Consider the following 15,797-nt stretch of genomic DNA (forward strand, 5'->3'; position numbering starts at 1 on the left):
TATCATAAGACCTATTTACATGAGGTGGTTGAATCTTACCAACACTAATATTGTAACACATCATGTGTGATCACAGTACAATGCACTTTCATTACAGAACAAATCAATAAGAATTGCAGAGGTACTTGCTTTGCCTTTCCAACAAAATCTGCCTTTCCCTGTATATAAGGTCTTATTAAGGACAAACATCATTATAGTTGGCTATCACTCATTTATGTCTGGGTTCTAAGTTAATTAGATACAAAGCCAATCACTCTGTGTCATCTCAGAGGCTTACATGAAGACTGTTTTCCATTGTCTGTAGTTATATAGCAGGACCCAACTCTGTCCTATGGGGAGGCTGTTAGCAGTACTTTGAAAAAGAAAAAACAAATCATTATGCTGAAAAACATGCCAATTCACTCTGTGGCTCATCAAGTCACAATCTCTGCTCTAGAATATTCTGATAGCACTACAATGATTCTAATGTCCATCTTAGGGCTTACAAGCATGATACCTGTGGACTCAACCTGACTATATTTGAAGTGCCTGGTACAGTGTCTGGCACATGGCAGACACACAATAAATATACATTGGACAAATCAGTTGTGCAGACATCCCCTTTCATAGTTAAATTTATTCACTATTTCTCAATCTAATGGTTGGACAAATATTTTGGTTTCATTCTTAAATGAGTTCCTGATAAAGGTCTGTTATTGGTGTTTCCCAGCTGTAAAACTCCGCTATTCTTAGTACTTTGCTTTACAGTTAATTTCAAAATATTCTGGATGCATCTTGCTTGTGTCAGATGTGGTCATCACATTCCTCCAATTGCCTTTGTTATCAGTATTGCTTTCTGGCTTCACACTTTCTACAAGCTAACATTCCCAAGTGCAGGGAAAATGCTTTCACTGTCTAAGGAATGAGAGGACTAGTCTACCATTAATTCTCCCACATCAGAGCATCTTCCTTAAACTGTACAGAGAATGAAAACGGTTATTTTTACTACTTCACTCATTCATTCAAAGCTAAGTCACTGGGGGGGGGGGTGGAAATCATTGAGAGTCTAACTCTGTGCTTGTCACAAAATAGGGAGAGAGAGAAAGAGAGAGAGAAGACAAAACATAACCTTTAATTTCAAGGAGCGTACAGTCAAGTAAGCCAGATGGTAACAGCCAAGTGTAATGTGTGCTGTAAGGAGAAGGAAGCACACAGGAGAGGCAGGATGGACAAGGGGTTAAGAGGACTGATTCTGGAGCAGACTTCCAGGTTCCAAGTTTGGCTTCACTACTTACCAGCTGTTGGAACAAGTTATCTAACATCATTGTGACTTGGGTTTTCCCATGGTTAAAATGGGGTGTAAGGGACTCTAGCTTGTAGTTAAGATTTAAATGAATTAAAATGGGTAAAATGCTTAGATTAGTACCTGGCATAAAGTGACTCAAAAAATTTTGTTACTAATACAGAAGGTGCACTTAACCTTGTGTGTGTGTTGGTGTGTGGTGGAAGCTAGGTAAAAAGAAAGTCAGAAAGAATTTCTTGAGGTACTTATAGATATAAGCCTTAAAGATTTCTTTCCTCAACTAATACATACCAGGTATTTGCTATGCACCAGGCCCTAGAGGAATCCATGTAAAACAACAGGTTGAAACATATAGAAGGGAAACTTCCTAGGCAACAAGAACAGCACGTTCAAAGCCATGACCATGTGCTAGGTCAAGCCGTTCCTGGAAGTGCATATAGTTCAGCGTGAGGCAGAACAGGGCTAGAGTTGAAGTGAGCAGATGATAAGACATGGGAGTGGGAGTGAGGTGTCAGATTGTAGACAGCCTTGTCTATCACACTGCAGCATGTGATATTTATTGCATAGACATAGGAGCCAAGGAAGATTTTAAGTCCAGGAGTGACTGTGATCTTATTTGTGTTCCTTACAATATTACTCTGGTGATAATATTAATCTGAGCAAACGCAATGTTCCTTAGGAAGTGAGTTCTCCCTCAAAGCTCCTTACAGGAAAGGGGTGGGATGGTTTTTAATGCAAATCAGAACTAATGGAATTTGAAATAAAAGCACTTACAAATTCTAAAGTGAAAGTGAGTTTTCCACAATTGATTAGAGTATGAAGTATCATCTCAAAAAGAAACAGCTGATAATCCATGAGGCTCTCAGCATAAAATAACAATCCAGGGTTGGCCCTTCTGGACCGATCCCATATCCTTCTTATGTCTCATTCATTCATTTAATCAAGAAACATTTATTGTGCCAGGCACATCTCTAAACAACAATAATACAAATATTTCTGACCACTGGAAGACAGGCAGATAATAAACATTAAAGATAATAAGTTAATCACATGAAATATTAAAAGGAGAGGAGTATAATTGAAATTTAAAAAATGAACCAGTGTAAGGAACCTGGGATTGTCCATTCATGATAGGAAACATAATAGCATGATTTCAACCCAGATGAAGGGAACTGCAAAGCCATCTGCAGTATAAAATCCTTGATAAACTCTATAGTGGGTGCAAAGTCCTCTCATTACACTTGGGTCTAAGCTGCAGAAAGACAGCTACCCCTGAAAAATTGCATCTGTGCACATATACATACATATATATTAGAATAATTTATAAATATGTATAAACCAAGATTTTTACAGTCTGTCTAAGTTTGTTTTGAACAATGTGTGGACAAGGCTTAAAATGGGCTGGAACATTTTCTCCCCATTACTTCCATAATAAACAATGCCAGTGACTGGGCGGGGGGTGGTGTATGTAAGTGTGTGTGTGTGTGTGTGTGTGTGTGTGTTTTGGATAGCATCTTTTGCTGGGAACAGAGTCTGCCAGAGACCTATTCTTCTACAGCTTGTCTTGATAACAGCCCAACCCCACAGGAACCTCAATTAAAAAAAAAAAAATCACAAAAACAAACAAACATCCTTCAACAACATAGTATCATGGAGTGGTGTGTCCTTTGTCACTAATCTACCCTTCATGTAATCCTGACTCCAAGGGAAGAATGCCACCTCCAGAATCATCTGCACCAGTCAGTCAGTTCTGCAAAGTACAACACTCAACAGGGTTTGGTTCCAAATCCCCTCCCTCTGATTATTCTCTGGCAAAACAAACAAACAAACAAAAAACAAACACACCCACTATTTGGGCTGTCAGGAAGTCATGCTCTCAGCGCAGATATCTGATAAACACTCCCACATATCATAGCCTTCTCAATGGCTAAGCCAAATTTCAGAGTCCTTCTTGCCTCCATTTTCCTTAATTGCGCTTTGAGGATTGGAATGCCCTTGTCTTTGCAGCCTCAGACAGCGGAAACCACTGGGGCAAATGGTGCAGGGGCTGCAGACCTGCAGTTGCAGAAGCCCAGGCGGGCTACCGGGACACACAAATGTTCAGGATTGCTCAAGAGGCCAGGCGATGCCTGTGGCTTCCCAAGTTGCACAGCCTTGGCACCCTGCCATACACAGCTTCAACCTGAGACCTCCGGAGGGGGCGCCTGGGGTCCGGGTTGGGGGTGGGAGGGCGGGCAGGGACGTGGCCCAGTGCGCGCCGGCTGGGCGGCGGGAGAGGCGCCCGTCGGTGCCCTAGAGGTTCCCGTTGGTGACACGGGCCCCTGAGTCGCAGGCTGGCAACGTCCGTGGGCCGCCTGTCCCCCAACAGACCTCTGCAAGCTGAGAAAGACGCCCAGCCCAGCTGTGCCCTGGTTGGAGGAAGCGTGCAGGAGCGCTGAGGCCGCAGGACGGGGGGCGTGTCCTGGCGCTGGGCCTCCTGCGCGGAGTAGGGAGGCCCGAGGCCGGGCGGTCCCGCGCCTACAGGCGGTCGCAGCTGCAAATGCCTGCAGCCCGTGGTGCCAAGCACAGCAGCGGTGCATGGCCCCGATGGGAGGCACGCCGGTAACACCCAGAGCCAGGCTCCCAGCCTGAGCGCAACAGTCGCCTAGACCCGCGCGTCCTCGCCGGTCCGACCGGCGTCCCCCGGACTTGACTGTGCAGCCTCCTCCTGGGCTGGGATTTGCGGGAAAGTCTTCTTCATGCAAGCGATATCCCCCCAGCAGGACACCCTACGGGGGCAGCCAGGGCCCTCCTCTTCTCTGTCAGGAGAGTCTCGGACTTCAGGAGCCCCAGGCACTAAGAACTTGAGGACGTTGAGCAGCGCCCAGCCCCTCCCCCACCGCCGCCGCCGCTGCCACAGCCCCCTCTCCCCTAGCGCGCCCTCCGCGCTGCAACTGCAGCGCTCGCGCCCGCTGCCTGGGGGATTTAACGCTCTGGACTAGCGGCTCCGGGCCTGCAGCCTGAGATCCCTGACCTTCCGCCATCTCCGCCCTCCAGCGCCCAGGTCTGGCAAGTCACCCCGAGCCCCTCGGGTTTCTCCTCTAGAGTCAAAGTTCTCGGAGGGGCCCCCAGTCTGGCTCCTTATCTCTGTCCGCCGCTGGACTGGAGGCCGGGGCCCTCCTTCAATCTGGGCCCGCCGACGGACACTGGGGCCTCGCCTATCCCGGCCCCCTCCCTTCCTTAGGGTTTGGCCCCTGGGTGCCCCCGAGGTCCCCCGGGCGCTCACCGTCTGCAGACAGGGTCCCGTCCAAGTCGTCATGGCCTGAAGCTTCTGCCGGCCTTGGCAACCCGCGATGAGGAAAGTAGGCGGATGGGCTGCAGCGCTGGGGCTCCCACCTGGCTGCTGAGGTGGGACCACTGGGCGTTTTTTTTCTGGTGGGTGGGGTGGGGGGAGGTTCTGGCGCCCGCACCGCGCTTCCGCCAAGGCTCTGGGGGCTCGGAGGTGGTGGTCAGACTCTCAGGTGTGCTTGGGATGCTCACGGTCCATCCCGCAGGGGCACAGAGGTTTGGTTAGGCTGGAACCCCGCTGGTTGGCTGGTGGACTGCGGCGGAGGGTCCCGGGGCCTGCACAGGGGCCTTGGCCCTGTGGGGCCCCCTGGTCCCCAGGCCGCTGCGGGGTAAGTAGGGTCACCGACGGGGGCATGGGGCGGCCCGCGGGTGCTCTGTCAGAGTCTGGAGCGAGGACGTGGGAGACAACTTGGAGCATTCGGTCTCAGTGCACAGGGCGGCCCTGTGGCGTGCTGGTGCCAAGGAGCCTGGTGTCTGGAAACGGTCCCCTGAGCAAGTGCTCATGGCCCAGAGTCGCCGGCCTCTGCAGCCCCTACGTGTGCCAGCGGCATTTGGGGGATTTCTGACCCTGTCGACTACTCCTCCACCCCTCCCCCAAAGACCTACTATTTGGACCCCCTATTTTGTCCTGTGTCCTGGTGGTGTCCCTCCAGTTTCTCTGGAAACAAACTGGGATTAGAGGAATCACTGAACTCTTGCATAAGAAATGTCTGGAGGTACCGGGTTTCTATTGTGAGAACCTGGAGGGGCGGAGGGGGGCTTCTGATGGTCCAGACCTCACAGCCTTTCCTGAGTCCCCGCACCAGGATCCCAGGGTTGGCAAGAGGTCATTTGAGGAGAGGTGAGATGCTGTTCTGAGTATGGAAGGGAATGGGCCTCCCTGGGATCTTGACTGTGTTGCGGGGTACCTAGGGATGCCTGTGAACTTGATGATGTATGGGCCTAGGTGCTGGTGGCCTTTGATATATTGAGACTGTGGAGTGTCCTTGTGGCTTTTCCCCTTCTGAGATGAGATGCAGGGATGGGGTGTGTGTATGTGTGTGTGTGTGTGTGAGAGAGAGAGAGAGAGAGAGAGTTCACCAAGTTAGCTCCACAGGTAAAGGAATGTTCAGAGTAATTGACATGGACTTTAAAGCACTTTTCTTTTATTCTTGTCAACTTAAGCATTTGGGGAAAATCAAAGATTGATACTCCTGAGCAGTTTCCTTCCTTTACTAGGGGAAATTAAGCATACTGGCAAAGGATATTTGAGTAGCTTGATCATTTAACAAGTAGTACTTATCCAATAAATGAAAGATTGCTTTGCATCTTAAGCCATTGTCCTCAAGATGCTGTCTTTCATTATATATCCTAATGGGCTGCCACATTATCGCCAGTCTCTCTCTCGCTCTCTCTTTCTCTTTCTTTCTTTCTTTCTTTCTTTTCAAAGGAAATAGATTTTGCTAATCTGGGCATTCTGTAGCTCTTTACTACCTTTGGGGCAAAGACAAGGTGAAGAACTTTTTTCTTTTGTTTTTAATTTTTTTTTCCATAAAAGTGCACCTCTCTCATTTTAAATATTAACAGGCATGCCTTGATTTCAGACCTCCATATTAGGGACAGGAAATAATCATAATAAAGAATTTTTCTAAACTGTAGTTCATGCAATCATTGCCATTTATACTCTTACGGACACTAGTCTTAAGGTAACCCAAATACTCAGCAGACTCATCTATATGTTCCTTCTTGCCCTATTGGTTTTTGGTAGTTTTTGTGAGTCATGAGACTTATTTCCTAAAAAGTCTACTATGTGATTGTACTATGTGTTGTAGTGTTAGTTACCAAGGTGTGGATCAGTGTTGTTTAAATTGCTAGTTACAATCAAAATTATAAAAAAAAAATAGGAAAAAAAATCCTAACAAATTAGTAATGGTGAGAACAGTTTTGTATTACTTCTTTTTTTCCGTTTCATATATGTATTTGTATTTTGGGTAGTGATGTAAAACATGTTTTTGTTTGTTTGTTTGTTTGTTTTTCTGAAGGGTCTCAATTTTTAAAGACACATTTATTGGCCAGATCACTACATAGAGTCAGTTCATCTGGCTTTTAGTTCTAGTTCTGTTACTATCTTGATGATCTTAAGGAAATCACTTGTTTTAATTTCCTCCTTTGTAAATGGGAATCAAAGGGATAATGCTGCAGAAAGTGCTTTGAAAAGTGCATAGGTGACAATTACTTTTTTTATTCTAAGAAAACAGGGTGATGTTTCATAGAAAAAGCAGAACAGTAGCATCTTTCAAACTAGTCATTCTGAGAGACTATTAATCCAGTGGTACCGCCATTGCCTCTAATGTAGTTCATATTCCCTGAAATTACTGGTAAGGAGGCAATTGCATACAATGTGGTGAAATTTGGAGTGCGGTGACCCAGGTTCAAGTCTTCACTGTGTTGGTCCTATTTTTCTGACCTTCACCTTCACCTTCAGATTCCTATTTATACAATGTACATGACAGTAGTACCTATCGATCCAAGATGGTTGGGAGTATTAACTGTGAAGCGGAGTGAATACTGTCATAGAATAAGCACACAATATTAACTCTTACTGTTTGTAGTTTCTCCCATATTTGCGGTTCATACTGTTGTCCCACTTGTTCAAGCTAAAATCTGGGGTTCATTTTTTAACTGCTTCATTTCCTTACCTCTACCACAACCATCAGAAAGGCCAGTCAACTATTACTTCACAACATAAGTTTAATTTCTCCATTTCCTCTGTACTGCTGCCACTGTAGCCCAAGCCAGACCACCACCGTTTCTCACTTGTACCTTTCCAGAAACTCTGTAACTTGTCTAACACCTTTCTTGCTCTTGCCTGGCCTGGTTTCCACTTCGCAGCACCAGAGTGATCTGTAAAAATGTAGACTGATCATACTGCTCCCTGCCTTAAAGTCCTATAGTGGCATTCCATCATACTTAGATAAAATTCAGACACCTTTTCTTAGCCTTCTCTATTTCTCGCTCCTTACCTACCTTTTCTGCCTTGTGTTTTCTCCAGCCACATGGACCTTCTTTTACACGCATCAGGTCTTCCAATTCATTCCTGTCCTGAGGCCTTGGGTGTTGCTCTTCCCTTGGCTTCTGCCACAGGTCTCTGCAGTGTTGGCTCTCTCATGTTCAGATGTCTGGTCCTCTCAGAGGCCTGTCCTGACTAAGTGGAAATTGCTGCCCTCAGTCATACTCCATACATCTGTTTGATTTACATCTTAGCATTCATCCTTGCCTCTTTTTTTATTTACTTTTCATGTGACCTGAACCCTTTGCCAGATTTTGAAAACCACGGGAATCAGGATCTTATTTTCTGTATCGTTGAAGGCTGCCTCTCGAGAGTTTAGGACAGTGCACCTATGAGGTACTCCATAAATACTGCTTGAACAGGACAGTGAACAGGACAGATGTAGCCCATGTTCAGAGTGTTTGATTTAGACCAGAATCAGCAAATCTTTTCTTAAAGATTCCAGATAATAAATAATCTAGGATTGTAGACCATAAGGTCTCTATTGCAACTACCCACTTTGCCCTGGTAGTGCTATAGCAGCCACTGATATTATGTAAATGGCCGGGCATAAGTGTGTTCCAATAAAACTGGGCTTGGAAAAATAGGAAGTGTGTCCCTAGTGTATAGTTTGCTCACCCCCTGCTTTAGAGCATTGCTGTTGACTAGAACTTTCTGTGCTGATGGTACTGCTCTTTATCTCCAATGTCCAGTCTGATAGCCACTAGCTACATGTGGCTATTGAGCACTTGACTTGTGGCTGGTACAACTGAGGAACAGCTTCACTGAGGTATGATTGACATACAGGAAACTGTACATATTTGAGGTCTATACACCAGGAAGCTTTGGGACATGTATATATTGATGAAACCATCACGGTCAAGACAATGAACATACTTATAATCTCCCAGAGTTTATGTCCCTTGCGAATCACTTGTTGGTCCCCATTCCTAGGAAACCAGCAGTCTGTTTTCTGCCACGGTAGATTATTTTGCATTTTCAAGACTTATATATAAATAGAATCATACTATGTATTTTTTCACATCTTTAATTCAATATAATTATTTCAGGATTCACCTATGTATTTGCATTTATCAGTGGTTCGTTTCATTGCTGAGTAGTATTCCATCATGCAGAGAAGCCACAGTTTGTTTATCCATTCACCTAGTAGTGGATATTCGGGTTGTTTCCAGGTTTTGGCTACTACACATAAAGTTGCTATGAACATCCATGTATAAGTCTTTGTCTGGACCAACACTTTCATTTCTTTTGGGTAAACACTTAGGGGTTGAATGGCTGGGTCATATTTTATCTGTAAATTTAACTTTTTAAGAAAATATCCAGTTGTTTTCCAAAGTGGTTTTATATTCTTACCAACAGTAGTGGGAGAGTCCAATTTCTCCACATCTTCACCCAGACTTACTAACCTTTGATTATAGCCATCTTAGAGGGAATGATATGGCATTTCACTGTGGCTTTGATTGGCATTTTCCTAATGACTAGTGATGGTGAGAATCTTTTTATGTGCTTATCATCCATGTGTTATGTTGAGTGAAGTTTGTATTCAAAGATTTTGCCCAAATTTAGTTGGATTTTTAGTTTTTATATTACTGAGTTTCGAGAGTTTTATATTCTGATTCAAGTTCTTTATCATATATGTGATTTACAAATATTTTATCCCATTATGTGGTTAGTCATTTTACTCTTTTCACAGTGTTTTTCAAGGAACAGAGTTCTCAATTTTAATGAAATCTAAGTCATCATTTTTCTGTAATTTTACTTAATTATAATTTATTTGAATTTAAATTTAAGTTGCCACAAGTGTCTATTGGATACTAGACTGGACAGTGCATGTTGAGAGAAAGACACAAATGCTATATTAACAAGAATTAATAAATGGTGATAACTATTACTAAAAAAGCAAACATGGAAATTAAGGTCACTCTCATTAAGGTTTCCGGGAAGGCCTCTTTTAAGTGAGGATTTACTCTTATGTGAGTGAAAACAAGATGCTGTAAAAAAGATTTCAAGAAGTAGGAGCAATTATTCAAGGATCCTGCGGTAGGAAAGGACATGATGTGTTTGAGGAGCCAGTGTGTAGAGGCTGTATAAGAAGCTATTCTCTTTATTTTATAGCCACATTTAGTATTTTAACCTGAAGCAGAATCACATACCTGGTTCATCCACATTTATTCACTAGTCAGATGATCTAATTATTTCTAGAAATCAAGGATTTTTTGTCACTTAGACTCTACAGAATAATGCACAATAGATTTTTCTAGTACTTTTTAAAAATATGGATCTAAAAGATAATAGGAACATAGAGATAATGCTTTGGGATGATGCATTCTGGATAGAATCCTGGATTAATCCTTCTGGATAATGTATCCTTGAGGATATCCACATTTAGATAGAACAGTTTTTATAGAATGAAATGGAAGCATGTATTAGAGTAATTTCGGTTAGGGATCATTTGTGTCAAACTCAGTCACTCTGACTCTTTGGTTTCCCATAATAATTGAAAACCCCTTGAATAAGATGGGTGTTGGGATGGGAAAGAAAGACTTAAAGGCACAGAAAGTCAGTTGGAGCAATGGGATTTTGAAATAGCTCCAACATATTAAAATGTAGCAGCTGTTGTTGAAAACGTCATTCTGTCTAGTCTTTCTGCATTCCTTGGGTCCAGATCTCTTTATAGCTGTTCATGGTAGAACACCCCCGAGAGCCAACTTTGGCCATGTGTGTGTCTTATGCTGGGGTTTGAAGGAAACATCTTGGTGAGTAAGCTTTAGTTTTACTCTATAATACTGAGAAAATATTATGCTTGTGGATAAACTGATATTTTCCCGAATTCTTTTCTTGTGTTATTCACAAAATGACTTGATAAAATCAGGCACATTTCTTGTATTGTCTCAGAGGAGTCTGAAGTGATCAAAATCTGAATTAGATTAATCAGAAATAGCCTCTGTTCTCACCGGTGTGATCTCCAAACTTGTGAGTGTACTTTGTTTCTTTGTCTGTAAAATGGTGGTAATAATCCATATCTTGTTAGTTCACATGTTGTTTCATATGGGTCAGAAGAAGAATGTGTATTCTGCACTTTTAGGTATAGAAGCCAATTAGTTATCTTTTACCTGGTAAAAGAAGGTATAAACCTGGGACACCTGGGTGGCTCAGTTGGTTGGACGACTGCCTTCGGCTCAGGTCATGGTCCCGGAGTCCCGGGATCGAGTCCCGCATCGGGCTCCCAGCTCCATGGGGAGTCTGCTTCTCCCTCTGACCTTCTCCTCGCTCATGCTCTCTCTCACTGCCTCTCTCTCAAATAAATAAATAAAATCTTTAAAAAAAAAAAAAGAAGGTATAAACCAATAAAAAGTTTCATTTCTTTGAATTTGATAAGGGAACATTGACATGCAAATGAATGGATGCTATCTGTCTCATTCAGCTCAGGCTGCCATAACAAAATACCCTAAACTGGGTGGTTTATATATCAGACATTGATTTCTTACAGTTCTGGAGGTGGTGGATGCCTGTGATCTGGGTGCCAGCCAGTTCCTGGTTGAGGGTTCCCCTGGCTTGTGGCTTCTTCTGTGTCTCCATGGGACTGTGAGGATAACAGGGAATGGAGAAGAGAGGGAGAGAGGTGGAGATGGAACTAGATACCTCTGTTCTCTTCTTTTAAGGGCACAAATCTCATCCTAGGGGACCTCACTTTCATGACTTCATCCAAACCTAAATCAGCTCCCAAAACCCCTGCCTCCTAATACAATGCATTTAAAATTAGACCTTCATCATATGAATTTAGGTGGGACATAGGCATCAGTCCATAGCACTATGCTTCCAAGTAGTCAACTTTGAAGGAAAGAAATATCAAATAATGTAGCAACTTGAAGAGAAAGATAACAATTAATGTTTATAATTTTTGGGATAATAAGAGGAAAATTTAAAACTTCTTTAAGTGACTACCTAACTACATATAATGCACATCAATTAGATGAGGTAAGTATTGTTAACTTAATTCTATTTTTTTTGAAGTTTCTTTATTTGTTGTTTTTAAAGATTGTATTTATTTATTTGACAGACAGAGATCACAAGTAGGCAGAGAGGCAGGCAGAGGAAGAGGGAGAAGCAGGCTCCCGCTGAGCAGAGAGCCCAATGTGGGACTTCATCCCAGGACCCTGGCATCATGACCTGAGCTGAAGGCAGAGGCTTTAACCCACTGACCCCCCCAGGTGCCCCTATTAACTTATTTCTAAAGGAGAAAGGAGTGAGCCCTGCCAAGGCCACATGTAGTAAGCAGTAAAGCTAGAATTTGGACCAGATCTCCCAGCTCTGTTTCTTTTTCTAACTAGATTATAGATGCTTTTGTTGCTATTTCTAACATCAGGTATAGGAGAGAGTAGGTTAGAATTCCATATGACCAGCTGAGAAAAGCACATATGAGAGGTTTTCCTCCTGAGAGGTAATTTTCTTCTTTGGGCAGCAGAATCTCTACTTTCTCCTTCTACCATTGAATGTTATGTTCACTGCTGCCATCCATACATTAGGTAAATTTTAGGTAACTGCTTTAGTCAGGGTTCTTCAGAGAAAGAGACCAATGACAGTCCTGTGATCTGCCATGTGTAAGTTTAAGACTCAAGAAAGCTGGTAGTTCAGTTCACCCCCATCTTTTCCTGAAGCAAGATGAGATGAGATGTCCCAGCTCAACAGTGAGGCAGGAAAAAAAGGGCGAATTTCTCCTTCCTCCACTCTGTTCTGTGAAGGCCCTCAAGAAATGGACTGATGCCTACCCGCATTGGAGTGGGCCATCTGTCCTATTAAATCCAGTGATATAAATGACAATCTCATCCAGAAATACCTCGCAGACACATCTAGAAATGTTTAATTTGGGCACGTTGTGGGCAGTCAAGTTGGCCAAGAAAATTAATCATCAAGCTACGTATTAACTAACAGTGGCAATAAATGACACAATCATTACTCTGGTTACCTTGGAAATGTGTGATTTTTATGCTTTGGTATCTGTCATTTTCAGAAGCTTTATATAAGGCACTCATTGTCCTTCTGGAGTTCCTAAACCAGGTCTGCTTTGCAGGCTAGGATCTCAGTCCTTCTCACTTTTGGAAAGCTTGGCATCTTCCACAAACTTAGAGAATTGTATTTCAAAGTTACATGTGGGTGCATTGAATTCTGTACCTCTATGGGCAGTGACATGTTTGGCACACCCAGTTGAAACTCTCTCAATTCAGAAAACATTTTATGTCATGAATCTTGATTGTAAGGAAAAACTCTTGCTTCCATAATTATATTTACTTACAATGTGAACACAACAGTGCGTTTTAACAGGGTGAAAGAAAAATTAATTTATGACTCTAACATTCATGTGTTAGAACAGAATAAATTGGTTTTTATGTTTTTTTTTTAAAGATTTTATTTATTAGAAAGAGATACACTGAGAGAGGGAACACAAGCAGGGGGAGTGGGAGAAGGAGAAGCAAGTGTTCCCATGGAGCAGTGAGTCCAATGTTCGGTTCCATCCCAAGACCCTGGGATCATGACCAGAGCTGAAGGCAGATGCTTAAGGACTTAGTCACCCAGGCTTCCCTAAATTGTTTTAATTTATTAAAAAAAAATAACTTAAGGACAATCTTATTTTTACACATTTGTATAAAATATCAGTTTAAAGTAAAATAGTTTAGAGAATTGCTACTTAGACACTGAAAATTCACGAGTCAGAGATACGAAATAGTGCAGTTGTTGCTCTCGGTTCCAAGGGAAGACGGTTGTGAAACAATCTGTCACTCTCTGTGATTTTGCCATTGTCCCGGGTTATGACTCTGGGAGATCTGCAGGACAGAAGGTGGACCATATCCAGAAGATGATTCCCGCCCCCCGCCCCCACAGTGTTCTGTAACTAGGAGAGGTGACACAGCTTGATGGCACCTACAGTAAAGGAAATTTCAGTAACTGAGGTGTCTGAATCCGTTCAAAGTTCTTATCCTGCCGTCCAGGACTTGGTGGCTGTTCTTTTCAAGGAAAAGACATGTTTAGAACCATATAACAACTTAAGATAAATATGTGATTATAAAGCTTGCCTTCCTAGAAGTTATTAGTCATTGAAAATATACTAAATTTCAGTTTAAATTGCCACTAATATGGGTTTGTAAACTATAAAATATCACAGAAATAAACGAATGTATAACTAACACCAAATTTATATATCCACTTACACGTACATACACCTGTGTACACAGTGCTTGAAGAAATGTATGCATATTTTGTTACTGTGGTTCACTAGAGTTCCATGACACACACCTCTCTCATCCCCAGAGCATTTGACAGAAAACTATGTTATGGACTGAATGTGCCCTCTCCAGAAACTCACATTGAAGTCCTGATCCCCTGGGTTAGATGAGGTCAGGAGGGCAGAATCCCCGTGATGGGATTAGTGCCTTTAGAAGAGGCCTAAGAGCTTACTCTCTCTGTCTCTGTCCCCCATGTGAGGAGGATACAGCTGACAGGCAACTGGATACAGATGCGAAAGAGGATCTCACCAAGAACTGAATCTGCTGACACCTTAACTTTCAACTTGCCAGCCTCCAAAACTATGCATTCTAGGTGTCTAGATGTCTGCGGTTCAGTCTGCCTAGTCTGTTATTTGTTACAGTAGCTGTAGCACACTACCTCTGAAAGACAGTTTCATCAAGGGTAAAGCTTGCTCTCCCACTTGGTATCCTGTGTTGGAGATCTCAGGGACTGTGGCATTCCTGGTGTGTGCACAGAGCCCACGAGCTGGATGTTGAGTTTGGTATTGGCAACTGCAGCGGTTTTCTGAAGCACCTTTGGATGGGATGAGGGTTAGCCTTTGTTTACTTAACAGAGAACTTAGCTACAGTGTGGGAGGCTGGAAAGGGAGCAGAGGAAACTGCTTTCTGTCAGCCACCAGTAACGGGGCTTGCAGGCAACACAGCCCAGTTTATTTCATAATTTTGCTTCAGTCTGAATTTCTTTATCTAGGACAAGTTTGGATTAGAAACATCTGACCAACAGCAGAAACAGTCCTATCAGCACTGAGTGTTGGTGCTGTGCTGAGCAGCCTTGACCACGTTTTGACAGAGAGCTGTCCCATGGCACAACTGAAAGGTAAAACCTATTTCTGGATGTTTGTTCACATGTGTGTGGACTCTGAAATTGGAATGTATGTGTGCCCACATCAGCTCCCATTTCAAAGATGTGGAAAACCAGATGCTCTGTGGCCTTTTGCTTTCCTTGTTTGCCTGCATCCTAATTTACACCTAGGAGAGGATATGTATTTCCTCTTCTACCCCTGCATTGGCCCTCTGGAACCTCAGCTTTGGCAGTAGTCTTTGCTAGGTTAGAATACATCTGAATATGGATAGACATGGGCCTGCTTTCCATTCTCAATTTACACACTGTTTTTTACCATATGGCTTCTGAGTTTGATGACCATACCCTCCCCCTCTGCATGAGGAAGGTGAGAGGGTGCTGCAAGGCAGAGCTTCCCAACCATTAGAGATGTCTCTGCTACAGTCACCACTTTGGCTGGTAAGCAGGTAGGTGGCTACCAGGGCAGCCAAAGGGCCTCTGTTTAGCAGGGTGTGCCGTGGATGTGTAAATCGTATCCCCTTGTCTGGGCCATGATGGGAGAACTGTAGTGAAACTGCACCTTGTAAAGGAATATTAGGGACAGGGCACTGGTGGTTGGCCCTGTCTACTGCTCAGTGCTGCTGAAAAGAAATCATGACCTGAGGTTGCAACTGGTGGTTTTGCCAAAGAAGAAAGTCCAGCCAACTTCAAGGCCCACAGTGATATTCCAGAAGCCTGCATGGGTCAGGTGGAGAAGAGGAACAAAGCATAACATATAAGGACAGGTCTGCTCACATATTTATGTATGTACCCTACTTATGTGCTCCAGAGCCTCACTGGGTACTTCACACTACCATGTTGTTTTCCACATAATCTTACTGTGTTCTTTGTGCTAGGTCGGATGGTTCTCTCATCTCACAGAGACGGCTCAGAAGTTAAGTGCTAGAACTAGGGTGCAGAATTTAGGTCCAGGGTCTCCTAGTCCAGTGCCCATTATCCTATACTTCATAGATTCTCATGTTTATTGTTTTATTTCAAAATGGTTGTCTCATAGAG

General features: G+C 43.4%; 1 long non-coding RNA gene across 1 annotated transcript; it reads left to right on the top strand.

Annotated features, from left to right (window-relative positions):
* Positions 1-14,639: 14,639 nt before the first annotated feature.
* On the top strand, positions 14,640-15,510 carry LOC125100975 (uncharacterized). The gene is made up of 3 exons (XR_007127718.1): positions 14,640-14,777; positions 15,094-15,208; positions 15,378-15,510. It is a non-coding gene; the product is annotated as an uncharacterized LOC125100975 (long non-coding RNA).
* The last annotated feature ends 287 nt before the right edge of the window (positions 15,511-15,797 follow it).

This window comes from Lutra lutra, chromosome 5 (assembly GCF_902655055.1).
Source record: "Lutra lutra chromosome 5, mLutLut1.2, whole genome shotgun sequence".
In the NCBI taxonomy this organism is placed as follows: Eukaryota; Metazoa; Chordata; class Mammalia; order Carnivora; family Mustelidae; genus Lutra; species Lutra lutra.